The following is a 27,349-nucleotide window of genomic DNA, read 5'->3' on the forward strand; positions in this document are numbered from 1 at the left end:
TTTATTTAATGGTGTATTTATTTAATTCATTGTGGCACTTTCATACTTTCAGTCCTCCATAGCCTGCAGACATTAAAACATTGAAAAAGTGCGAAACAGGAGAAGAAATGAATGCGTTGCACATGCTACTAACAAACAGGTTTACGATTACAACTCTAACATGCTAAGTTCAATTTGCCAAAATGCTGTAACCATTGAAGCACAAGACTTTGAGCGTAATCACAAAACAGGACGTATGGAAAGGAAGAATGGCCACCACGCCAAAGTTTTTAATACTTGTCTTCAGCCAAGTGTCTGTTTGGGCATACAAGCTTGCATCATGCTTACTAAAAACGTTGTCTATGTTGATGTTTCAGATGGACTTGTTAATGGTGCCTTTGGGACAGTTGTCCAAATAATGTATGATACTAACAAATATTTCCCCTCTCTAATACATGTTGAATTTGATGACAGCAAAATTGGACAGCAACAAAAAGCTAAAATGCACAAACCAAGTAATACTACACAAAACATCACAATCATTAAACCTGAAGAAGAATGAATGTTATTACCAATACTTTAAAACATCAGGCAAACAGTGGGGTTTAAATATATTGTCAGACTGATCAAAACATTGACGTCAACACTCCATGTAATACAAATCTAGAATCATTAGTCTTCCACATTCCACAGTTTCAATTATTTGCTGCAGTTGTATACAGGCCACAAACATACCAAGTTGATCTATTCAAAGAACATTTATTACCCCTTATTGACGAAATGAATACTTTTCCAGGAGGTAATATTATCATGGGGGACTTCAACGATAATCTTCTTACTTCTCAAACTATTCAAACACTATTTGAAAAACACAATTACATTCAATTAGTCAACTTTCCAACCACTGATGCCAACCCTATAATAGATCATTTATACACAAAATATGTAAAATTCCACATCACTCGAATTGTTGTCAACCTATTACAGTCACCATAACCCTATTCTTATTCACATAAAGTAGCCAAAGCATTATCTGCAAAACAGTAGATCTTTAACCAGAAACACAACGCAACCTAGACACATTACTATTGTCACGGACCTGCTAAATGTTCCATGCGCCCTCTAGAGGTTAATTTAATCCTACCTCAAGTTGTTTTAGACTACTGATGGGAAGTTCGGATCATTTTACTGATTCGGTTCTTTGAATCTCGTTCAGTAAAATGAACGAATCTTTTTTCGAGTCATTCGTTCATGGGGGGGGGCGGGGGGGGGGGCTATCCGTCCACTGCAATTATCATATTCTCATGTAGGTTAGTGCATGACATGTGCACCAGCAGATACTATTTTAAAAGAAATTCCTGCATTACATTAAAATAATGTATCATGACAGTTTGTATGATTTGGTCATTTGTTATCACACTAGCATTTAATTATCACGGCAAACAATTACACTGCACTAAACTGTAAGTGTAAATGTAAAGTGAAAATAACAAAACCAGTCAGTATGATGACTTGAGCAAATACATTTACATTTAGTCATTTCGCAGACGCTCTTATCCTGAGCGACTCACAATAAGTACAGGGACATTCTTCCCGAGGCAAGTAGGGTGAAGTGCCTTGCCCAAGGACACAACGTCATTTGGCACGGCCAGGAATCGAACTGGCAACCTTCAGATTACTAGCCCGATTCCCTAACCGCTCAGCCACCTGACTCAAATATCATTCACGTCTTACTAAAACAGTGGCCACGCGAAAGGGAATGAGGAAACTGTTTCCTCTACTAAAAAATACAATGCGGGTCACGTGAAAAAAGGATCCAAAGACTCGTAGAAAGACCGAGTCGGGAAATGAACGAATCGTTTGGTTCCTCCAGTACAGAGCCTATGCAGGTCACGTGAAAAATGATCCAAAGACTCGTAGAAAGACCGAGTCGGGAAATGAATGAATCGTTCGTTTCCTCTAGCTGCCACTACAGAGCCTATGCAGGTCACGTGAAAAATGATCCAAAGACTCGTAGAAAGACCGAGTCGGGAAATGAACGAATCGTTCGTTTCCTCTAGCTGCCACTACAGAGCCTATGCAGGTCACATGAAAAATGATCCAAAGACTCGTAGAAAGACCGAGTCGGGAAATGAACAAATCGTTCGTTTCCTCTAGCTGCCACTACAGAGCCTATGCAGGTCACGTGAAAAATGATCCAAAGACTCATAGAAAAGACCGAGTTGGGAAATGAACAAATCGTTCCCTCTAGAGTTTCCTCTCACTACCAGTACAGAGCCTATGCAGGTCACGTGAAAAATTATCCAAAGACTCGTACCCGAAGACCGAGTCGGGAAATGAACGAATCATTTCTGTTTACTTGGACGAGCCTATGCAACAGTCCCGATGCGCGGCCACGAGAAAATGAACGAATCACTATCCTTGTAAGGATTCGTTCAAAATGAACGAATCGTTCACGAACGACACATCACTATTTTAGACAAAGTAGCTTTTCAGTGAGAAAGTGGTTTAGTCGTCTCCCAGTTGCTAGTGAGAGTATTATTTTAGTTCAGTAATCCTGTATCTCCAATATATTTGTAGCCTTAAGACGGCATCATCTGTAAGTGTTCAAGTTAATATGCAGTTATATATGATATTATTTCCTTATTGTTGTACAATTAGCTCTGTATAGAGATCGCCAGGTGGTTAGCACTTTTGCTAGCGATTTAGCATGCTAATTCCATTCGGTTTAGTTACGCTACTCTACTGTCATCAGCTATTACATGTATGTTGTACATGTCATCTTGTTTAATCCTGTGATATTGTGGCGTAAGAGTGAATATACTTACCGTGGTCTCGTATTTCTGTGTTACAGTTTTACAATTTCTCTTTATTAAACCTGCCAATTCGACACTTGCTTGTTCCTTGGAGGGATGATTGAGGGAGTGTTTAGCTCGCTGTATAGCCAGACATACGTTCTCTAGGAGCAACGTTTGGTGAGGACAGTACAACTATTATTATTCATATTACTATTTACATATTTTACCATTTGTAATGTTGTAAACCTGCTGTGAGGACATCTAAACAGTGGACCAGTGAGGCTATGGAAGATCTGCGGGCATGCTTGGACTGTACTGACTGGGATATGTTCACGACTGCTACCAACATTCTGGATGAACTCACAGAGGCTGTGACATCGTACATCAGCTTCTGTGAGGACTGCTGTATTCCAACACGCACCAGGGTGAACTTCAACAACAACAAGCCCTGGTTCTCAGCAAAGCTCAGAAGGTTGAGGTCGGAGAAGAAGGAAGCATTCAGGAGTGGGGCCATGCCATGTACCAGCCTGTCTCAAGTTCTCCACCATCATCCCTGTGTCCAAAAATGACTACAGACCCGTCGACCTGACCTCTGTGGTAACAAAGTCTTTTGAGCGCCTGGTGGTCCTGGACCCCTGCAGTTTGCATACAGAGCCAACAGGTCTGTGGACGACGCAGTTAACATGGTCCTCCACTTCACCCTACAGCCCCAGGTCCTGCGCACCTTTCCTTTATAAATCACAATCAACGTGAGATTGACCGCACGTGAACGAGCCACTGACCCCGCTTTGCCTCCTCCCATAAATTAATATGCAGATAGACTATAAATGCGCTCCTGAGGTAATTTATTTGTCTGAATTACCGTATTTCTTCGAATAAACGCCGCCCTTGAATAAACACCACACCAAAAATGGACGTTATTTAATAAACGCTGCAGCGTTTATTCGAAGAAATACGGTGACTGTGAGATCGAGGTTCTGACAACAGAAGTGGAGGCGAGAAAATGTGTCCTGTTTGTCCGTCTGTCATCGGGTATTAGCGACAAAAGAAAGTCGGCGGCGTGGACTATTTCTTGTTTTTAACCTGTAGGAGATTTAGCTAAATGTAAAGTGCATTACAAATAAAATCACTATTATTATTATAGGGCCATAAATGATGTGGGTTCAGAGAACCGGACCATGGCAGAAATTAAAAAGAAATGGTCCGATGTAAAACTTTAAATGAAGAAACGAGTGGTGGCGCATCGTAACAGCATGGCAGCTTTAGGGTTAGCGTGACATGCATTTCCTGAGTGATTTTGTCGTTCGTTTGACACCCTCAAGTTTAACAGAAGTTATTGGGTGTGCTTTGCCTTCGGCAAGGGCACAACCTTTGTTCTCTCACATATATATATATATATTTTTTGCCCCCCTAAAACTCAGTCAATATTTGGCCTACATAGACAACCTAGGTGTCAAAAGTTTCGTCTTGGTAGCGATTGAGTTGCTTCTATTGGGATTTACGTTCCGTTGCATGGTTTAGGCTCAAGTTAAGTTTTTGTGGCGAAAAGTGAAGCTAACGGTGGCTAATTTGCTAGCCACAGTCACTGACGTTACTAACGTCACTACGTCACTAACGTCACGAAAACATGCGTGACTACCTTTGGCAGAACATTCGTTTCGCATCTGTTAACTTGGGGGATAGCTAGGCTAGCTATAGCTTTACTGCAAGGCAGCTGCAGAAACCCCACAAGCAAAGAGGCCAGGGTAAAAACTATTTACTCATTTTACTTTGTGATATGACACACAATTGTGATATGTAATGTACAATATAAGCTGATATTATTAAGGAAGTACATTTACTTTCGTAAACAGTAGTCTACTATTTCACTGAGGTATTAGCATCACGACATTAGCCTCTGTTGCCCGGGCAACACATACTACAGTGGTCTATGATGCATCTGTTTTCAATCGTTAAAATAAACATTCCTCATAAATACATTTTCGTTGTAGGATTTATTATGACATTACATTATTAAACGATTTGTTGGTGAAATTATCATTACCTGTGGTTTCAAACCAGTGTTGGTCACTGCAACACTGTAGCCTACGCTAGACACTACAATCAGAATCAGAATGGGTTTTTATTCGCCATGAAAGTTTGCACAGACAAGGAATTTACTTTGGCAGGAGAGCCTACCCAGGCAGCCATTTTCGGCGCCAACTAGAAAGTTACAGCATAACATGAGGAGAGAGGAGGAGAGAAAAAGGCAACATCCAGACAATGCTCCTAGAGGAGTACAGTGTGGGAACAGACAAAAACCTCAGCACATAAGCACAACAACATTTACAAAAACACGTGACTTGCAACATTTACATGTAAGAGTGGGGGGGGGTAGACAAGCAGCATCTGGACCTGCAGCCATGGTAGGCGCTGGACACAGACCCGCCAGCCACCCTGGGGAAACAAGCAGGCGAAGGCGTTGGATGGGGGTGGGGGGGTGGTGATATCTGTAGTAGGTGAAAGTAAATGTGTGAGTAGGTCTGGGCTGGCGCCCTCGACCTAGGCCACAATCAGTCCGATTCTCCCTATGCAGATTGTGTTGGCCAGGAGACATCCTTGGTCATGACCTGGGCAGAGACCAAACCACAGATGTCGGTGGGGGGGGGGGGGAGGGGGGGGGGAGGGGGGGGGGAGGGAGGAGCAAGATAGTCTCGCTCTCCAGGGGAGTTGTTTTCCAGCGATGGCCTTGGCCAAGGCCTGTGCTGGTTACGGGGCCAAAAGTGGATAAGATTGGGGTAGTTGTTTTGACGAGTAGCCGCAACTCAATTTTCACGTCCACCCTTCAGGAAGGTCTCCATGTCCTCCATCTTCCTTTGCAGAGCCGCAAACTTATCCCTGTTGTAATCAATGCTGCGTTGTAAGTTCACAGTCTGAGCTCCAACAACTCTGCCCACCGCATCAATCATATCGGGCAGCCTAACGGGGCTTTTGATGGCTGCAGCCGTTTCCTTAATTTTCCGATATACAAAGCCAGCGCCTATTCCAAACAGCAGAAAGCCTGTAATCATGGTTCCGAATATGAAGATGTCTTCAACGTCCTCCACGGAAAGCGCCGCTAGACACGCGACACGCCAATTCTCCCACGCGTCCATCGTGTAGCCAGCTGCGAACGTCCCGTCCGGACAGTTGGGTTCCCCCGAACCCGAGCTTCTCTTCGAGAAGATGGTGTCAATAGCATTGAGAGACCAGCTATTTAATTCCATGCTTCTAGTTTCGGAGAGTGATGATGAGAGAGTATCTTGAGACAAGACAAGACACAAGACACAGCCAAGCAGGGAAGGTCAGGGAGGGGAGGAGAGAAAAATGTGACCGCCTTCGTCGAGAGCCAAAGAAGAAGCCAAAGAAGAAGAAAACATCTACACAGCTGTTTAGGAAGTCAAAAGTCTTTCAATAGGTGAAACTATCTGACTACTAACCTGAACTTCATTGCCACAGCCTAAACTTTGTCAATCTGTTCATGATAATAATTAATTTCAGCCTAAACCGTACAACGGAACGTTAAATCGAATTCAACCAACGCAATCGCTACCAAGACGAACACAGCAGTATTCTAGTAGGCATACTGTACTGTAGTAGTACAATTTACTGGGGCAGCTTCTCCACACAGGGCTTTTCAGTTAGCAGATGGTACTAGTACTGTTTGAATCGCGATTCCATCTTCTACTGCCGGTAACGACGTAGAATAATTTTCAACGGGGGTTCTTTATTAATGAATGAATGCAATATGAGTAGGCTAAATGCCTGAAAATATCACGAGAACGGAAAAACTTAAAAGGACGTTTAAGTCATAGAGATTAGGTCAATTTTTACACCGGTCTGCCAAATGTATTCGTTTTGATTCAGGCTGCCTCTTGCAGGGGAAATGAGAAGACATCTATTTCATTCTACACTTCACTCGTATTTTGAGTTGTAAATGAGCAGCAAAAAAAAAGATGCTTTTAAATCTATGTAATCTTTATAAATAATAAGTATGCATTTTTATATAAAATATACAGAAATATCGGTTGTAAAAATGTCATTAAAAAACGGACCCTGTGCAACCAACGCAAGCAAGCACACCCTACAATTTCCCCAGAAATTGTACCCTCTGTAGTTACAGTTGTTTTCAAATGCTTACACAATTTTTTTTTACTTGTCCTCTTTTTTTCAAAACTTAACACACAAATCCAACAACTGCACACACAAAATGCCTCGCTTCTCTTGCAAAATGAAGCACTGCAATCAAAATATCACAAACACGTCTCAAAAGCACACATTTTTCTCATGTTGCAAACACTTTTACCATTATATTACATTTTTGGATATATCATATACACACAGTTATTCAAAACCTAAAGCTCTTCTTTCATGAGCTCCTTTGTACATTTCTGTACAAGATTGAAAGTAAATGGTAGAGATGATGAAAAATTCATGGTAAACACGAAAACAACATTGAAAACGTTTTTTTTTTTTACTGTAACCATTTGTTGTTGTGAATACAGTATTACACAGTACGAAAGAAAGAGTGTAGTAGGACAGAAACCAAACCTAAATTTGAAAAAGGTGATTACGGAATGGTGTGTGTGTGTGTGCCATGAACTGTAGCATACAGTACTATTTTCTACAATATTGTCAGAACGTCTTCTTACAGTCACTGTACTGTTGCACAGTATGATACAGTAATCCACCAAACTGACCAATCATGCAGTGCACTGCAGTCAATGGATGCATGGGTGCTAAAATATATGTTTGTGTATAGTCTACCGTGTGGAGTGGTGAAACAGCTATTATGTGTACATTAGAACATGTGTACATTACAGTAGATTGTTACATGCCTGTTATAATTTCTACAGTAAAGGTTCAAATTATACCCACCACTGTATCGACTCAAATTAGGCTATTTATAGGCCTATTCTAAAGCCATGATTGGTTGGTGTTGAGTAAAGCGTTTGCACATGTGAGGAGTTAGTGTGAGGCACTGATTAATTAGTGTGGCATTTTGATTAGTTGTGTTTGAAAAAGGAAATCAAGATGCTTCCTGTTAGAAATGTGTGTGTTACGTGGAGAATTGTTTGTTGTGTTTTGCAAAAAGTGTTTTATGAAATTGAAAACTGAGTCAAAGGCCCAAAATTTGCGTATGGTTTTGCAGATTTGAGTTGTGGTTCTGGTGTTTGGGTGCCAGGTTTCAGAAATTGTGTGAAAAGTAAGGAATTTGTGTGTCAGAATTTGAAAAAAAACTGTAAGTGGTGGCGGATTAAACAGAAGGCTATATAGCATTGCCCGTTTTGGGTTTTGGCATTTTGATGTGATCATCCACATTAATGATCAAACTTTTATTTGTATGTTTTTTGAATAGTCAACGTCATAAACGTAGTAGTGGAAACTTTATTTTTGTAATGTTTGGTGAGTTTCGGCACTTTTCAGTTAGAATTCGCCACGTTACAGAGCCAGACAAGACTTTGCAGACGGTCCGCACATTCTCACGTCTGCTCAAAACTTTCCGTGACGGCCCGCACATTCTCATGTCAAGTAAATCTTTATACATCACAAAGTGTGCGTGAAAACCAGCGTACGCAAGATTTTTGTGCGTACGCAACGTTTATACATGAGGCCCCTGGTGACCTGGTCCCAGCAGAGGCTGAGAAGGCTGAGGAAATTTAGCATGCCAACCAAAATTCTCAGCAATTTTTACGGAGGTACGGTCGAGAGCGTCCTTACCACATCAATCATAGTATGGTATGGACACTGCACTGCCCAGGACAGGAAGGCACTATTTTATTCTGACTGTATATTTATATATTTTTCTCTCTTTTTATTGTAATTATGTGGAAGGTGGACATTGCACTATAAGAATTTCATTGTACGGACCAACTTTGTTAACCGTATACATAACAATAAATATCTTGAATCTTGAATTTGGTGTAGCCAGAACAACTTAGAGCTCACTTAAGACAGTGGAGATGGTTGGGGACTTCACCTTGTGCGACTCCCCAGTCAACACTGGAGTTCTTCCGCTTCCTAGGCACTATCCTCTCCCAGGACCTCAAGGGGGAACTGAACATCAGCTCCCTCAACAAGAAAGCACAACAGAGGATGAACTTCCTATGGCAGATGAAGAAATTCAACCTTCCAAAGACAATGATGGTGCATATCTACACAGCCATCATTGAGTCCATCCTCACCTCTGGTATGCTGCTGCCACTGCCAAGGACAAGAGAAGACTGCAGCGTATCATCCGCACTGGTAAGAAGGTGATCGGGTGCAATCTGCCTACCCTCGAGGACCTGCACACCTCGAGGACCCTGAGGCAAGCGAAGAGGATTGTGGCCGACTCCTCCCACCCTGGACACTCTCTGTTCCAGCTACTCCCCTCTGGCAGAAGGCTGCGGTCCATCAGGAACAAAACCTCACGCCATAAGAACATCTTTACATCTGCTACTGGCCTCTTCAACAAGGCCAAGGACTCCAACTGACATTTAACCATTATCTATTATAAGTCCATCCGACACCGATTGCACTACGCACAAGCCACCTTGATCTCATTTGCACTATGCGGCCCATTCATATTCTTATTTTTATATATATTTTATATTTTAAATTGTTTTAATGTTTGGATTGTTTAGATCTTAGAATTAGTTAGATTATTATACTTTTTTACTTTTAATTTAAGATTTGTGTATGTTTAGTGTTTGCACCTTCCTGCCACAGTAAATGCTGTGTTTGTGTAAACCTACATGGCGAATAAACCAAATTCAGATTCAGATTTGCTGCCAGCTGAAAGAAACATTATTTCATATTTATACAGTTATTTATCATTCATGTTCATATTTTTTGAGTGTCTTGTTAGACATAAAACTCTACTGGGGCACAGTATGCCTTTTTTTTCTTTCAAGCTTGCTGCGCACAATGCACTACTAGGCTATAATCAGTATCAGAATGGGATTTATTCGCCATGAAAGTTTGCACAGACAAGGAATTTGCTTTTGCTTTGGCAGGAAGGTGCATACAATAAACATATAGGGACCTAAAATTTAAATACTAAGGGTACATAAACTAGCAGTACTAAGTGGGATTAGAAATAAATTAAATATACAATAAAATAAAATATATAGAACAATTTATAGAAACTCCCCTTGCTTAACCCACTATAAAACAGTTCAGGGACGTTTGATATCAGCTTTGGCAGGGACATCAATAGTCCCTTTTTTTTCGCATTCATTTGAGCGCAAATAGTGATTTTTTTTGCTTCATGTAATAATGTTTTTATGTTTTAGTCAATATAAGATGATCGGTAGGTCTCATTTAGAAACTATCTTTAGTTTTGTAAATCTTTAGTTTTTGTAATTTCTTAGCCTACCTCAATTCTGACTTGTGTGCCGAGTTCAACATCTGGGGTTGGGACTTCTGTGTGCGTGCGGCAGTGGCTATTTGGCAAGCTCAGAAGTGCGCTCTGACATGGAATTCTGCGTGCATCGCTTTGTGTTTTCGGTTAATTTTTTTCCGGGATTATCAATCTAAATTAATGCACTGACTAATAAAGTAAATTGTTAAAACTCAAAATTTTACTGGGGCACAGCGGATTTATACTGGGGCACGTGCCCCAGTAAAAAGGGTCTAACGACGCCCATGAGCGTAGTATTTGTAGCCCAAGGGTTTGAAGTTCAAGCAGAGTGAAACTCGGTTTTAAATTTCCTTTGCCTTTTTGCAAACACCCAACACAATGATCAATACTACAAAAGATGTCAGCTTCAACTGCCTGATACTAACCAACCGATTTCTTACATGTTGATAAATATCTACTTTATTATTTTTACTTGGAACTTTAAAATCTATTCCCTTGCCATAGGGTCTACCTTAAAACACAAGGACAAACATTTTTCATTTACTAATATTCACAACAATGCAGTAAACGTCCATGAAGACACTTGCAACTGATTACAATATCAACAACTGAAATTACAGGCATCATTAGTCTGTGGCCACCAAGACTCAATGAAAACAAATTAATATAATTGATTTGAATCAGACAAACGTATGTTTAATTCACCCGAGACAAGCAATAGAAACGTAGCCTAATTCGCCCGAAGACTCAGCCCGATGCAAATTTCCCTAGTAGTTGTTGTGCTAAATTATACAAGTAAGTAAACAATGTAGTGGTAATAAAATAAGTGTGATTTGAAATGTCCTATTGTTTAACAAGAATGTGGTTATACTTTAATTGATTTACGTTGTTGACATGCAGGCTAAACAATTTACTGTCGCCCAGAGGCGGTTCTACACGGGGGCCTACAGGGGCCAGTGCCCCTGTAAAAATGTCCCTGGCCCCCCCTGTGGCCCCCCTGAGCTGACTGAATAAAAAATAAAAATAAAAATTCTAGGAGCTGTAACACGTTTTATTTCTTCTAGTAGTCATCATGAAACGAGGAAGGGAAATGGCAGCCTTTTTTGCCCCAGTAAATAAAAAAAATATAGAAACATATCAAAGTATTGAGAGAGCTGAGGTGCTGGAAGAGGGAGAGCCAGAGCTGTTTGTATGATTTTAATGTAAAGCAAAATTATTTCAAGTATTTAATGTTGAAATATCATTTGTTTCCATTTTTTTTATGTGCCCCCCTGATTAAACACTGGCCCCCCCTTGCCCCCCCAATAAAATTTGTCTAGAACCGCCACTGCAGTCGCCCTTATACTCGACAATTTACTGTTAACTTGTGTTATCGCAGATGACAATTAGGAAACATGACCGCTGTACCCGAAGACCGAAACTTTCGGCACTCTGCAGTATTAATTAGTTGGGACTGTATTAAGTAGCTTAGGCAGACAGCAAAATGAGTTTTAAGTTCATCACACCACAGAAGAAGGTGTTGTTAACTACCCATCCAAATTCGAATGAAAAAAAACACAGACAAGTATGTTAAATTAGGCTTTGAAATTGTGAGAAAATCAGCAGTCTTCTTTGCTTGCTTGAATTTATTGAATTTAGCAACAACAGCAACAACTAGCTAAATCAATTGCACATATCTGAGTGTTTTATGCGTTAATTTGTCTTTGCATCGTACCAGCTGAGTAATAGAATGCAGGTAATATAAACCGTCTGTGATCTGATGTAGATAGGTGGCTGTGACGTAGATAGGTTGAGTTTCCCCGCCTATACAAAACCTGAGCTGAAAACGGGTGAGAAACTGTTTAACCCTTAGCTCTCCTTGGCGTCTGTATAGGCAGCCCATGTAATCCGGGGTGGCGCTGTCTGACTTGACAGCAAAGGCCGCTCCGATGTACTAATTTGTAGTCTTCTGTACACGCATGTGTTGTCGTCGGGGTCAACGATGCATGGGAATGGGTCTCGGTGTAGAAATGGTGTGTTACTAATCAATAGTATCGAATGCATTGTAGTAGTTCACATTACATGACAGTGCTTAGGTTTCAGCCTAAAACAGGTCCCATTGATAAACTGTACTTCGTCCTAGCCACATACTGCTGACAAGATTGAGACCTTTACTTTGTAATGCTATGAAAGAAAATGTGTATTTTGTGTATTTTTGTATTAGGAAAAGTCATTGTGACACGGTTCACAACGACCCCGAAGCGGCACGAGAGTGGTGTAATAGACTAGGATCGGTGAGTCTCAACAACTTCGAAACAGCACGAGAGTCACGTAACAGACTAGGTAGACAACGCAAGGAATACAAATAGTTAACTTTACTTTTTTATTGTGAAAAGTTGTCACAACATCACTGTGACTCACAAGGACCCTAAACGGCACGAGAGTGGTATACTAGACTAGGATCAGCGAGTCACAAGGACCCCGAAGAGGCACGAGAGTGGTGTGATAGACAACTTGGATACGGCACAAGAGTGGTGTGATAGACTAGGATCGGTGAGTCACAACGAGCCCGAAGCAGCACGAGAGTGGCGCAACAGACTAGGTACGGTGAGTCTCAACAACTTGGATACAGCACGAGAGTGGTGTGATAGACTAGGATCGGTGAGTCTCAACAACTTGGATACAGCACGAGAGTGGTGTAATAGACCAGTTCGACAACACAAGGAATACAAATATGTCACTTAATTTATTTTATTGTGAAAAGTTTTAAAAACATCACTGTGACTCACAACGACTTGGATACAGCACGAGAGTGGTGTAACAGACTAGGATTGGTGAGTCACAACGAACCCGAAGCGGCACAAGAGTGGTGTAATAGACTAGGATCGGTGAGTCTCAACAATTTCGAAACAGCACGAGAGTCAGACCAGGTAGACAACGCAATATTTCACTTAATTTTTTATTGTGAAAAGTTTTCACAACATCACTGTCAAACATCTGCTGTAGAACTTGCAGCGCAGTGAAATCCCCAGCCATAGCTCCGTGACTCTAGACAACAGCTGCTGTCCTGACCCTAACCCACTGAATGTATGTAAGTAGTAGTAGCACTTCCCCAGACAACCTCATCTGAAACGTCCCAGCGTTCAGTGTCCAAGCGCTCAGCATGCCACCTCCTCTGAAACGTCCAAGTGCTCAGTGTCCAAGCGCTCAGCATGCCACCTCCTCTGAAACCTTGACAGGATAGGCGAGTCTCAAAATTTTTTGTGAAAAGTTTTCACAACATCACAATGACTTGTAAACAGCACGAGAGTGGTGTGATAGACTAGGATCGACGAGTCTCAACAACTTGGAAACAGCACGAGAGTCACGTAACAGACTAGGTAGACAACGCAAGGAATACAAATATTTCACTTTATTTTTTAATTGTGAAAAGTTTTCACAACATGACTTTGACTCACAACGACTTGGATACAGCACAAGAGTTGTGAAACAGACTAGGATCGGTGAGTCACAACGACCTCAAAGCGGCACGAGAGTGGTGTAATATACAAGGATCGGCGAGTCTCAACAAGGGAGAAGTGTACTCAGTTCCGCTCAGCAGAGGAGACAGAGACACAGGCTCCGCTCAATCATGTCCTACTATGAGGTATGCGGCAAGGTCTTATTCAGCTTTGTTATTGTATTTACGTATCTATGATCTGTAGGTGTACATTGAAGGTCATTTTACAACTGCTCCAATGGAAGGTCCCACAGTCACAATGTGGCAGGTCTGTCTAGTTCTTTGGGGTCTTTGAAATCTATCTTTAGATAAAGGATATTTATAAAAAAGGATCATTATAGTCTGGAATGTTGGTCTCATTAAATAGAAAGAGGATTGTGCAACTTAAAAAATATGTTTGGTCAAGAATCCTTTCAGTTTGGAACTGTCATGTCATCCTTTGCAAGTTATGGTGGCTTGTGAAACAGCTTATTCTCTCTCACTTCATCTACTAGTGTCTTTCTATATATCTCATGACTGTTGCCATCTCTCTCCCCCTCCTATCTCTCTCCCTCCCTACAGCATATTGTGTTTGACTATGACATAAACTACACTGGTTCTGGCGACTTGGTGGCCCTGGAGGATCCGTGTGACCTGGATCAAGTGATAACCCCTGATGTCTAGCGAGTGTTCCTCCCTGTGGTCTACGGCTTCATCTTTGTCCTGGGCATCACTGGGAACGGCCTGGTGGTGATGGTGCTTGGCTGCCAGCGCAGGTGAGAAAAGACGGGTGAAGATGATGATGACGATGAAGACGATGACAAAGATGAGATTAGTTTAGTTCTTTAGTAAGTTTAGTTAGACTTTGTACATTCTACTTTTTTTTTAATTAAAGATCCGTACATCCGTTTATTGTATGCACCTTCCTGCCACAGTAAATTCCTTGTTTGTGTGAACACATTACATGGCGAATAAAACAAATTCTGATTCTGATGTAGAAGATGACACACAGACGGTTTATCTGATTGTCCCCAGGTCCAAACTGAGTCTGACAGACCGCTACCAGCTGCACCTCTCTGCTGCCGATCTTCTCTTCGTGCTGGCGCTCCAGTTCTGGGCAGCGGATGCCGCGCTGACGGAATGGCGTTTCGGATTAGGCATCTCTGTGGCCGTGCACGTCATCTACACGGTGAACCTGTATGGGAGTGTGCTCATCCTGGCCTTCATCAGTCTGGACCGCTACCTAGCAGTGGCCAAAGCAACAGACACGCCTCACAAACGAGACAGCTACTGGCATGTAGACTTGTGTATGTAGGTGAGCTAGGTCTCTAGCCTCATCCCTTATCTCTCTCTCACGTGCCCATGTCTCAGATGTACAGAGGTACATCTTCACTTGTGTTCTCTATCTCCTGATCTAACCACCAAATCTCCTCTTTGTCTCCCTTACCCCCCTCTCCTTTTCCAGGAGCCTGGTTGCCTCTCTTGGCAGTGTCAGACATAGTGTTTGCCAGGACTTTCAACCTGCAGCTGGTGTTGGTGGGTTTGGTGGTACCGGGCCTAGTTTTGCTGGTGTGTTACTGAGTTATCGTGTCCAGGCTGACCCGCAGCGGCCCTCTGCAAGGACAGAGACAGAAGCGCAGAGCTGTCAGGACCACTGTGGCATTGGTTCTCTGCTTCTTCCTGTGTTGGCTCATGTGGTTATCACAACATAGCTGTGGGTCAAAATGTTCCCGATACCGCACGAAGGATAAAGAAAATGTTTCACTTTATTTTTTTACCATGAAAAGTTATCACAACATAGCTGTGGGTCAAAACGACCCAGATACCACGCGAAGGATAAAGAAAATGTTTCACTTGATTTTTTTTTTATCATGAAAAGTTGTCACAACGTAGCTGTGGGTCAAAACGACCCAAAGGTAGCACAAGGGTTAATGGGCTAACTCCACATTTCAGTGCGACAAAGTTTCCACGCTTTGCACATGCTTTTTCAGCAACTCATTTCGCACGTATATAATGTGCTGAGAAGCAAATAATGGAATTTGCTTACAGCACTGTTATAAATAAACTTCGGAAAGCCAAATGGCGACCTCATTTTCGGCACTCCCCTTACTTTCAGCATTGACCCCATTCTCTGAATCAAATGTTCAGTGAACTAAACCGATTTGTCAAATCAGACACTCTTTTGGCAAAACTCTAAACACATTCTCATTCACTAAACACATTTTGCACTCTGATGCACTTGTGCCGCAAAATGGTAAACACAAGCGGCAAACAGTAAACACAACTACAACACAGTTGTCATCTGTAAAACACAATGACTCAAAACTGTTCACAATTGTTTCTAATGGTGGTTTGGGACAATGTCAGCTTTCACCATGGTGTCCGTATACGAGAATAGTTCAACATCAACCAGCATTTTCTACGTTTCTATGTTTGCCTTCCACCATACAGCCCTTTTCTCAACCCAATTGAAGAGTTTTTCTCTGTGTGGCGGTGAAAGGTCTATGACCGAAACCCATATACCAGGGTAAATCTCCTACAGGCAATGGAATTGGCCTGTGGACATAGGTGTGGAGTGTTTTACAGTTTTTTGGATAGGTTACACACTAAAAGTAGTACACTATTAGCAAAACCTTACACTCAAGAAGCAAAACATCAGCCCATATTTGCACAACTATAAGCACATTGTCAACCTCACACTTGTTGCAAAACTCTACACACAGTGATTTGCAAAACACTAAACACACTTAACATACATTACACACAAAAATCTATCATGAAGTCACTTCCTTGCAATACCAAAGCACTGACTGTCAAATTACCGCACCTTCCAACCAATTGGTTCAACACAGTCATCAGGTGTGCAAACACTTGTTTGCTTAATTGTAGACACACCAATCAGGTGTGTAAGCACTATAAAAAGCAGCAGGTATTCAAGCACAATGGAAAGAGTCAGAGAAAGAGTAAGACGGGGAGGAGAACGAGAACGAGGAGGAGGACAAGGAGGAGGAAGAAGGGGAGGAAGAAGGGGAGGAAGAAGGGAAGAAAGAAGGGAAGAGGAATCACCAGAGGAAGAGGAAGAGATGGAGGCCATGCTGGAGGTAGAGGTAGAGGAAGACAAGAAGGTGCTCAAAGAGGACCGAATCTGACAAATGAGATCCGCGCAACACTGGTTGACCACGTTGTCAACCATGGCCTGACGCTGAGGGAGACTGGACTGCGAGTACAGCCAAATCTAAGCCGATACACAGTGGCAAGTGTGATAAGAACATTTTGACTGGAAAATAGGTATTGTAAAAATATCATATCAAACACATCTGCACGGTTTCAGTAACTGCTTACAGTACTGTATTCTATGCACTATCAGCACTTCTGTTACCTTTTCCTGTGAAATTACTGTACTATTGTATACTGTTTTTTTTTCTACATAGGATTGAGGGTCAGGAACGACAAAGGGGAAGGCCTCCTATGTTCACAGAACAGCAAGAGAGGGAGATAGTAAACATGGTTTTGGCCAACAATGCTATAACACTCAATCAGCTCCGAACTAACATTGTCAATGTTTCAACGATATCCATCGGGTCTCAACATCAACACTGGCACGCATCCTAAAAAATAAAACTATTCAAATGAAGCAAATTTATCGAGTGCCTTTCAAGCGCAATTCCGAAAGGGTGAAACGACTGCGGCATGATTATGCAGAGGTATGTATTCGGTCCGTCTCCACACTCAGATCCTGTCACCCTTCCCCAGTCCGCTGCTGTTTTCAACTAACCTAAATACTACAACAGCATAATACAATTGCTGAAATTCAGTTATGGCTTGTGATTTTGGAAAGCCACCCCAGGATTTCAGTGGCCCCATCTGGCCACTCCTATAAAACATTTCTGTGGGTGCCACTGCTTTTGCCTGTTAATGCCTGCACTGCAGTGAAGAAAACTATATGACAACAATAATGTTTAATGTAACTGGCCCCTCTAACAGAACCTCTGGCCCCAATGTAACTGCTGCCCCCCCCCCCCCCCCCCTAAAGCTAGTATACTAACTTTAAGCACAGAAGTGTAGGCTGATATACAAATCGTCACAAGCAGAACAGAAATTTTCTTTCAAAGGACATTTTTAAATTGTGTGTCACAGGGTATGAATGCATTGATGTAGGCTAAAACGTGTTGTACATTGATGGATGTAAGGACAACAATTGTATTGTTCCTACAATGGCCTTTTACAAAATTGAATAGATTTAAATGTAATGTTTTGGGTCAAGTTAACTCTACATTTAATCCAAACTGAATAAAAGTTACATGAGAAAATAATATTATGTTTTTTTTATAAATAAAAAGGGAAGATTTGCTCAATGATTGCCTCGATGCACTTCATTAAAGTTCTTCATTAAGCTGTTTTGGGATTTTTAAGAAGTTGAATTTGGACATAGAATATGATCAGAACAGAAAAGTATCCACAACAGTGTCAGTTGTGTGTCTATGTAAACTGCAAAGGTAGCCCACATGACCTCAACTTGCTCACTATGATTGCCTCAATGCACTTCATTAAAACGTACAACAGAGCTGAAAGTGGTAATTTAGGTGGGGGGAGGGAGGGTTGGGGAGGGTTTCTTGCACGGGTGTGATTGTGTTTTTCAACTGATACCGTCTGGCACTTTTGGCCTTGTTGGAGTTGGACCAGTTACTTTTCACTTTGACTTGATGGGTGTGACCTGTGAAGAATGAATGGCACCATGCAATGGTGAAGGGCTATAAACCAGGGTTGATTGCAACTGGTGTTGGAAAACACATGTAGTAGGGCAGAATAGAGGAACTGGGCACAAGTTTCTGGTTTGGTCCCTGGTTAGTCCCCAAAAACGTGGCAGAAACAGCAGAAACTATTAGACGGCATTGCATCAAGGCCCAATTGGAGCAGAAGTCATAGGATATTTACAATTGTAGTAGGCCAATAGATCTGTTTTAAAAGTTCAGGGGTGTAATTTGTTGGATATAAAAGGAGAAGCACAGACAAAAGGGAAATCAGATATTCCTGGGAACCCTCTCGTTGCTGCTCCGTGCTGTTTTTGGACTTTGAAGAAGTTGAATTTGGAATATGATCAGAACTCTGAAAAAAGTATCCACAACAGTGCCTCTGTCAGTTGTGTGTCTATGTAAACTGCAAAGCTAGCCCACATGAACTCAACTTTCTTACTATGATTGCCTCAATGCACTTCATTAAGACGTACAACAGAGCTGAAAGCGTCATTTAGGTGGGGGGAGGGAGGGTTGGGGCGTGGAGTGTTACTTGCACGGGTGTGATTGATACCGTCTGGCACTTTTGGCCTTGTTTGAACACACACTGGAGCCCCGTCTTGTAATGTTTCTAATATATATTAAAGAAACTTAATATATATTAAAGAAACTTGGGTTCATCAAAGATTTATTAACTAAGTAGCAACTAGCAAACGCGGTCAACATGTGCCTTCAGTTTGGTGTGTGTGTCTTCTACTAAAGAACCTGATGCCATGTCGTCAAGATTGTAGGCCTGCAGATCACAGGAACATTTTTTTTAAAGCTAGTCGTTGCTGCCTTCTGGTGTTCGCAAGTAATAACACCCCCAATAGTTTCACATTTTTCCCCCTTTCTCTTTTTCACTTGTGCCAGTATGCATAATACGGCCGATCAAACAAATGAGTAAATGGCTCGTTATACCGTTTGTGTTATATGGATATTCCGTAATTCCAAAATGAAACAAAACAACGGAAACCAAGCCTTTCCCCATAATCTGGTTCTGACATCCAAAATGGACAAAAGGATATTACGAGGCTATTTTTCATTTTTTGCAGATACCAGCATAAAGGATATGGAATAATCAAAGAAAGAGTAAATGGCTCGTAATAACATTTGTGTTATATGGTTATTCCGTTATTCCCAAATAAAACAAAACAACGGATACCACGCATTTCCCCATCATCTGGTTCTGACTTCCGAAATGGACAAATCGATATTACGAGCCTATTTTTTATCTTTTGCAGATATCAGCATAAAGGATATGGAATAATCAAAACAACGATTAATGGCTCGTTACTATTTGTGTTATATGTTTATTTCATTATTCCAAAAAAAAACGAAACAACCAAAAACAAGCCGTTATACTTAAATGTGTGTTCGACTTACTAAAGTGACAAAACGATATTACGGCCCTATTTTGCGTTTGTCAACACGGGTTGCAAAATAGAAAAACCAATGGCCACAAAGTACACGGACCATTCTGAAGTACCATACGCAATTTCACCTTGATATGTCAATATATGATTGAATTCAATTGAATTGCTCCACAGCGCGCATGCTCCCAATTCTCAGACTCATCCTGCCCCTCGACACTAGGGTGACCACCTGTCGCGCTTTGCGTTGAGTCGCACAGCATTTTCACCCCTTGTCCCGCACGTCCCATATTGAAAATGCTGTGCCATACAGAGCAAAGCGGGACAGGTGGTCACCCTACTTGACACACGCGCGAGCTGCACACACATCCTTTCTGGAAATTGTGTGCTGACCAAGCCCCCACCCTCTGTTTTTAGCTCCTGTTTCATTTCGCTTCCAATCGCAGCTCGCCGTTACGAATATAAATTATTTTTCGGCGGCCATTGTTGTTTTCAACTGAAATCGCCTGATAGTGTTGAAGGCAGCCACGTTCGGTAAGTCCTATTTTTACACATTTTAAGCTAGAATCAATGATTGGTTTCGTGAAAGTACACTACTCTTGAATTATGGTGAAGGTTTTAGCACTTTTAGACCTTTAGATCGTGAGTCTGAAGTGAGGAAAACCGAACTCGAAAAGTAGCTACTGTAGCTCTAGCTTTTTTCCTCTGTGTTTTTAATTAGTGAGTCATTTTGCATCTCGGCGAATTGTTCATCAAAAAGGTCGAGGAGAGCCTTTAGGAGAAAAAGCAATTCCCCACAGACCTGTCGGCTCAGAATTTTGATTTGGGGCGTGAAAGTCTTTGTAATAAGCCTATGCGCCAGGGAGACCGCATAGGCTTAGGCGGCAGCCTTGTTTTGGTCGCGTCATGTTCATAAGTTCACCATTTTACAGTTAGGTCTACACATAAAGGTTGAGGAGGGCAGCCTTTAGGAGATGTGGGAATTGTGCTTTTAGCCAGATGCTCCGATTATTTTTGTGATTTGTGGACTTGCAGTTGGAGTGATACTGCGTCCCGGGGGTACATTGTTTTGACGTTAGCCTCAGTCAGGCTCGGCTCACCCACTGGCAGTGTGTAAACAATTTTGTATTTCACTCAATTCTACTCCAACAACGTCAGGGAGGACTTCTTTTTGTAGACAAGGGCCTGCTAAAGATAGCCAGTATATCTGATTTTTCAAGGCGAGCCTGTTTCATTCGTCATATGTCCTGAGAAAGCGACCTATGTTAGCCAGGCTAGTTTTGCCAATTTCAGTAAGTCAGGCTATTTAAAGGTCTCTGACAGTCAGAATCACTGTTTACAGGCAAAGGTCGAGCTGGTCTTTTGTCAGATGTGTATATATTGACCAGTTTAGAGCTAAATACTCTTGCCAGTGCCTGGAATCGAACCCGTGTTTTGAGTGACTTTGCATGGGTCTCCATCAGGTCAACACATTTGGATTCAAGTACAAGTAATGCCACTGCATTTCACAGTCAAAACTGTAGTTTATGTAAAGTGTAGATGGAAAAAGCTTTGTTTTTCACAACTGAACTGACATGGATCCTTTCTTCACTTTTACAGGTCTGGAGGGTCATGCAGAGGCCTGCTCACCAGAGTTCAACAGAGGATGCTGAGATCAACACAGACCCCTTGCTGGACTACTCCTCTCTAGCTGGACAGCTTCTATTCAGCCCTGACCCCTGGACAGCTTCATCCAGCTGCCCTGCCTGCCTGCAGGCCCTGCTTGCCCCTGCCTGCCAGCCCTCCAGAGACAGTCACCCCACACACAGTAGCTCTGCAGCCTGCTTTTTTGAGGACGTTGATGAAAAATGACAAACCAGCATTTTTTACTTTGATGAAAGTCTAAATGTTTAATCCTTTCCATGTCCCAGTATGCCAACCTGCTGACTTTGAGTGTCTTAAAGTGATGAAACCAGTTCAAATGATAGACTTTTAGACCTGAATAGACCTGAATCCAATGATTATTCATCTGAATAAAAACCACTCAAGAGAAGTACTGCTTCTTTATTAATAGTATTAATGTATATATAATTGCGCAGCTCCCCCTGTCAATGATCTAGCACCTCCTCAGCACCTGTATTAAAAATTCTCTGGCGCCGTCCCTGCCCAGGGTTGATTGTAACTGGTGTTGTAAAACACATGTAGTAGGGCAGAATAGAGGGACTGGGCAAAGGGTGCTGGTGTGGAAAGTCCCCAAAAACTGTGCAGAATGGGCAGAAAATATTAGATGACATTGTATCGTGGCCCAATTGGAGAAGAAGCCATAGGATATTTACAATTGTAGTAGGCCATTAGATCTGTTTTAAAAGTTCAGGGGTGTAATTTGTTGGATATGAAGCCCCCACCCTCCACTCCAGAGACAGTTGGTGACAGAGAGGTGCAGACATTAAGTTAAACAGTCATGCATTAAGAGTAGATTAAAAAATACAGATCCCCCCTTTCTGAATAAAGTTCGACTGATCTGATTTGTTGATTTCTGTTGCTATGAAAACCAGTTTAGCCAAGCTAACTAACATTGTTTTTAGCTAGCTTGCATTACCATTCAATAGCTAACAAAACATTAGTAAAAATAGCTTCCTAATCGAGCAGAACTTGTTAAAGATCCTGTAAAGTAAATTCCATGTTTTGCTTCTTAGTACATTATATTCGTGTGAAATGAGTTCCTGAAAGCATGTGCAAAGCGGTAAAACTTTGTCACACTGAAATGTGGAGTTAAACCGAAGAACAGTTTCTCTTCCGTTTTCAGATCAGGTTGTAATGGGCGGAGCCAAAAATGCCCTATCTATGTCATTTTGCCCTATCTACGTCAGATCACTGAATGGCTCCTCCTGCTCCTACTATTGTAGCCTACATCAGCTAGCTAGCTAGCTTCAGGATGTCTCCCACCACCCGCAACTGCATCTTCCCTGGATGCGAGAACTCCCTATTGATAATGAAAGGAAAAATAGGTGGATAGATTTTGTGAAGAGCCACACTCATGGAAAGCTTCGGATAAACTCCAACAGCCGCCTCTGCACTGACCATTTCACAGCGGATAGTTTTAACATGGACCAGAGACAGACGGGGTTTGCGGACACACGGCTTCTCTCGCAGCGCGGAGCCGTACCGAGCATCACCCTCCCGGCCGTTCCTCCTCCGGTCGCACCTAGACAATCCACCGCTGCCAGCAGTTCATCACTCTGTTCTGTGTGCTTGTTATAATTATACTAGATAACTTTTCCAGAGGTATCTCTGCTATGAGTTAGTGCAAACCGCTAAATTGATATTAGGCTACTCGGTGTAGAATGATGGTATTTTGGTGAAATGGTAGCTAATGTGTTAGAAGTAGCCTAGTTGGAGAGCTCACTGTATGCTGTCTCTGGTGTCCATTTTTACTGTTACAGCTAAGGGGAACATTTCATTTATATGCATCTGTATGTTTCACTCATTGAACAAATAAATTCTAATTCTATACGGTTTTGTTCGGCTTGACATAGCGTCCATTATCTGGGTCGGAGGTAGGCACTAGGCAGGGAGGGGCGGAGCTTCAGCTCCTTCAGGCGACACGCCCCCCCAGTCTCAAGCAGAGAAGACTGATGATTTTTTCATGATTTCAAAGCCTAATTTAACATACTTGTCGGTGTTAATTTTTCATTCGAATTTGGATGGGTAGTTAATAACACATTATTCTGTGGTGTGGCGAACTTAAAACTAGTTTCCAGGTCCACTTTACAGGATCTTTAATGCAGGAGACTCAGAGACCTTAGCGCGTCACTAGCATCTCGTCATATCACGCAGTCGGAGCACAGCTAGATAATCAGCTGTCAGCGCTCTTGAGTACCCAGCATGCAGTGCGGCATGTCAAAAAACTCAAAGACTTGTGGGAAATAGTTCGGTTACAACGGCCATGCGAGGGATTTCAGTTGTTGTCTTTGTTCAGTTAGATGTTTGTAATGTTATTGTTTGTTAGTTAATATAATCTTGTTGGTCACCCTGAGTGTGCATGTCGTGTATTTTAATGGGAACAGAGAGTCGGCCTTTAGAGTCCGCACTTGCTAGGAGCTGGACATGGTCTGTACTTCAGCCAGTTGTCCTATGAGGCTATTCTTGAGATCTATTCAAGAAGAAAGTGAATATCCGTGGTTATCAAGCTATCTTTGAGAACGTTTGGAAACACAGTTGCGGTTGATAAGTATGAATTGTGGGAGGTAATTATTGGACTATATCTAAACCTCATGCGGCTGCTGCAGCATTTCTGCTTTGGCATGACCTGCGCCACTGGGAGAGAGGGAAACAGCATGGATGGGGATAGTGTGCGGGCAGATGTGTCTATATATAGGGTGAAATGGAATGAGAAATGCAATACACAATGTCTGAAAGGGGTGTATTTATGTAAGTGTCCACATTGCCTCAATATCTTTGTGTCAATAAATCAAATATAATTTTGACTGATGGTTTTTCAAACCTTATTGGCTTCAAGGTGACATCATTCTGATGTACCATACGCAATTCTATGCAATTTTACCTTGAAATGTCAACCGTTTCTTAACCTTTGTCCCAAAGCTCATACTCTGCCCTTTCTACTCATACAATCTCAGCAGTTGGTGTGTAGCAGAGAGGATAGAGAGACTGACTTGTGACCTTATGCTCATGAGTTCAAATCCCCATTCAGCCTATTGTTGTTGGCCAAACATGAAGTAGTTTTGCTTTGTTGTTGTCCAACTCTCCATCTTCAACAGTGTACATGTTTATAATATTTTGCCATTTTGCGGAGGAACCCGCATCGCTGCTTGCAGCTATATTTGGTTTTGTGTTTACAGTTTTGAGAAAATGGTTGACTGTTTCAAAAAATGTGTTTTAGCAATCGAGAAAAACTGTAAAGTATAAATAAGAAATACTGGCATTGGCTATAAATTAAATATCAAGATGGCTATACCTAGAATATGCAGGTCTGCTCTTATTTTGACTCTCATACATGCTTTGTAAATGCATGTCCCCCCTTGGGGAAGATGGGGCCATCTTCATACAATTATTTAAAATATGGCTATACCTAGAATATGCAGGTCTGCTCTTATTTTGACTCTCGTACATGCTTAGTAAATGCATGTCCCCCCTTGGGGAAGATGGGGCCATCCTCATAAAATTATTTAAAATATACAGAAATATGTATTGAATGTAAAATGTCAGTAACAAAACTGACCAATCAACCGATTCAAGCACCCCCCCACAATCCTCTCTAGTTAGGGGCCAAGCAGCGAAGCTGATAGGGCACCTATTGTTTTCATTAGTTTTATTATTGGGTGTACTTGTCTTCAGCGAGCACAACCATTGTTCTCTCACATATATATTTAGGGTTCCTCCGGTAGGAGGAAACCTATTGTTTTTGTTAGTATTCTTATTATTAGGGTTCCTCCGGTAGGAGGACACCTATTGTTTTTGTTAGTATTCCTATTATTAGGGTTAACAGCCACCATTTCAGGGCTACAGGCTGGACAGACCAATGGCTCCTTTCCAAGAAGTTGGTTCTCTTCATAGTTGCAGTACACAAATTGCAGAAAACTTATCTGAAATGCATCTGCATTCACTTTGCCAGTCTAAAGGAAAGAATATAATACAGCTTTCAAAGACGATAAACTACATGATCGCCTTTGTATGTTTTGTGGATGCAACTTTTCAAATCCAAGAAGGATTCAAATGACCATTTTGTGTGGTATGGTCTTCAGTATATTATCTGAAATATGTACTACCTACTATAGCCACTTGTGGATCTTGAACTGCTTTTTACTTACTCTTCCAAATGGCTTTGTTCTCTGGTCTGACATTGCTGTAAAGGCTTGTCTGGACATTCCTGGAGCTGCTGTCTTCATAGCCTCAAATGAATGGAAGAGATCTTGGTGGAACAGTCTCTGTGCTTGTATGGTATCAGGCCAGTAACCACTCTTTACAAAGTCACTGACTTCTGGAGCCCATTCTGGTTGCAATGTTTGCATATTAGCACCGGAACGTGAAGATCATAACGGCCTGAGAGCACATGAAAGGCAAATCAATAACATGAAACCAAAGTAATGTGTTATTAAAAAAAAATCAGTTTAACACTATCCTACTATTTATGCAAACCAGTATGATGGATCTACCAACAGAGACTGCTGCATCAGCGGTGTCACAGGAGCATATCCTTTGAGGTAAAGCTGTTGGCTGAAAACAATCTGCAAAGGCAAAGAACCACAAGGTATACAATTAAGAATGTTTGGATATGAGTAATGACTTAAATAACATATTTCAATTTCGGATAAGAATGATCTGTTAGGAAAATTGTCAATCAATTGAAAAAGAAAAGCCAATCTTGTTCACAACATGACAGCTTCTTTCACATGACAGTGATTGCATGTCATCTGGACGATGTTCTCAGCAGAAAGTAAATTGTCAAGGTTCTGTGGCCTCGCCTGTTGTCAACATTGTTGGACCTCTTTCTGCCTTTGACTCCAACTGGACAATGGTGGCTGCTGAACAAAATCTTGCAATTCAATGTTGTCTGAGTCCTGTAGAAGGTCCTCAAGCTGCTGCATATTAAACTCTTCAAAAGGGAGGAGAAAAAAGAATAATATCATAACTCATTGCCACAACACACTGTTGAAATACAGCATTTGGAACAAAAGATGAATCACCATGGTCTAGGTGTTGGCCATGGTGTAATGGCTGTGAAGAAGAAACATGTCCTGCTTCATCTGGTCTTTGTGATTTTTACAAAATCACCCGACTTATTTTGGTGACGTTTCGTTAAAATCCGAAAGCCGCTCATCAAAATCTATGGGAGACTTAATGCGTCGAAATACGACGCCATATTTCAGAATTTTCTACGGGTAAAGTCGAACATATTAACGTGGAAGTCAAGGTGCAACCCTAGGCGTCAAACAATTACGAAAAAGGCGTCCCCCGGCGTCAGTATAGTGACGCCAAAGGGCTCTGCCCAAGCGTCAATATTTGACGAGTTGGGATGAGACATGATTTAATAAAAATGTTTACGTTTGAATTTTGGCAGGGTAGGCAGTGCCTACCTTGCCTACCCAGACTGCACGTCACTGCCCACAACTGCTGAACAACGCCGACACACAGTGCCACCACTCTCTCGCCTGTACTACTATAACTGAATGGGAAACTGAAGTTTTCCCAAACTTGCAATCTTAAAAAGGCCGGCGGGTCCTCTATCTGAGTGGTGGCGACCCACCGCCACCACTCGCCATACTCGTCCTTAGTGCTGCTAGCTCTGACTCACGGCGGCACCAATCAGAGCTTCAGAGCTACAGATTATGTCCCGAAAGAACACGAGTATCTACATTTACATTTTAGTCATTTAGCAGACGCTCTTATCCAGAGCGACTTACATTAAGTACAAGGACATTCTCCCCGAGGCAAGTAGGGTGAAGTGCCTTGCCAAAGTACACAAGGTCATTTGTCACAGCCGGAGAATCGAACTAGCAACCTTCAGATTACTAGCCCGCTTCCCTAACCGCTTAGCCACCCTGAAAGCCCTTGAAAGGCTCTAGGTCTCCAGTTACCCATGCTCTCCCCGTTCACGACAACCCATTTTT

The 27,349-nt window shown here is 41.9% G+C and overlaps 1 long non-coding RNA gene and 1 pseudogene across 1 annotated transcript; one reads left to right on the forward strand and one right to left on the reverse strand.

Moving 5' to 3' along the window:
- On the reverse strand, window positions 1-27,246 carry LOC136947539 (uncharacterized). The gene is made up of 5 exons (XR_010877017.1): window positions 27,143-27,246; window positions 26,204-26,334; window positions 25,899-25,966; window positions 25,550-25,781; window positions 1-837 (listed from the first exon to the last, which is right to left on the reverse strand). It is a non-coding gene; the product is annotated as an uncharacterized lncRNA (long non-coding RNA).
- LOC136945589 (C-X-C chemokine receptor type 4-like) lies at window positions 13,751-19,993 on the forward strand (annotated as a pseudogene).
- Window positions 27,247-27,349: the final 103 nt, after the last annotated feature.

The sequence above is a fragment of the Osmerus mordax genome, chromosome 1, assembly GCF_038355195.1.
Source record: "Osmerus mordax isolate fOsmMor3 chromosome 1, fOsmMor3.pri, whole genome shotgun sequence".
NCBI classification, from domain to species: domain Eukaryota; kingdom Metazoa; phylum Chordata; class Actinopteri; order Osmeriformes; family Osmeridae; genus Osmerus; species Osmerus mordax.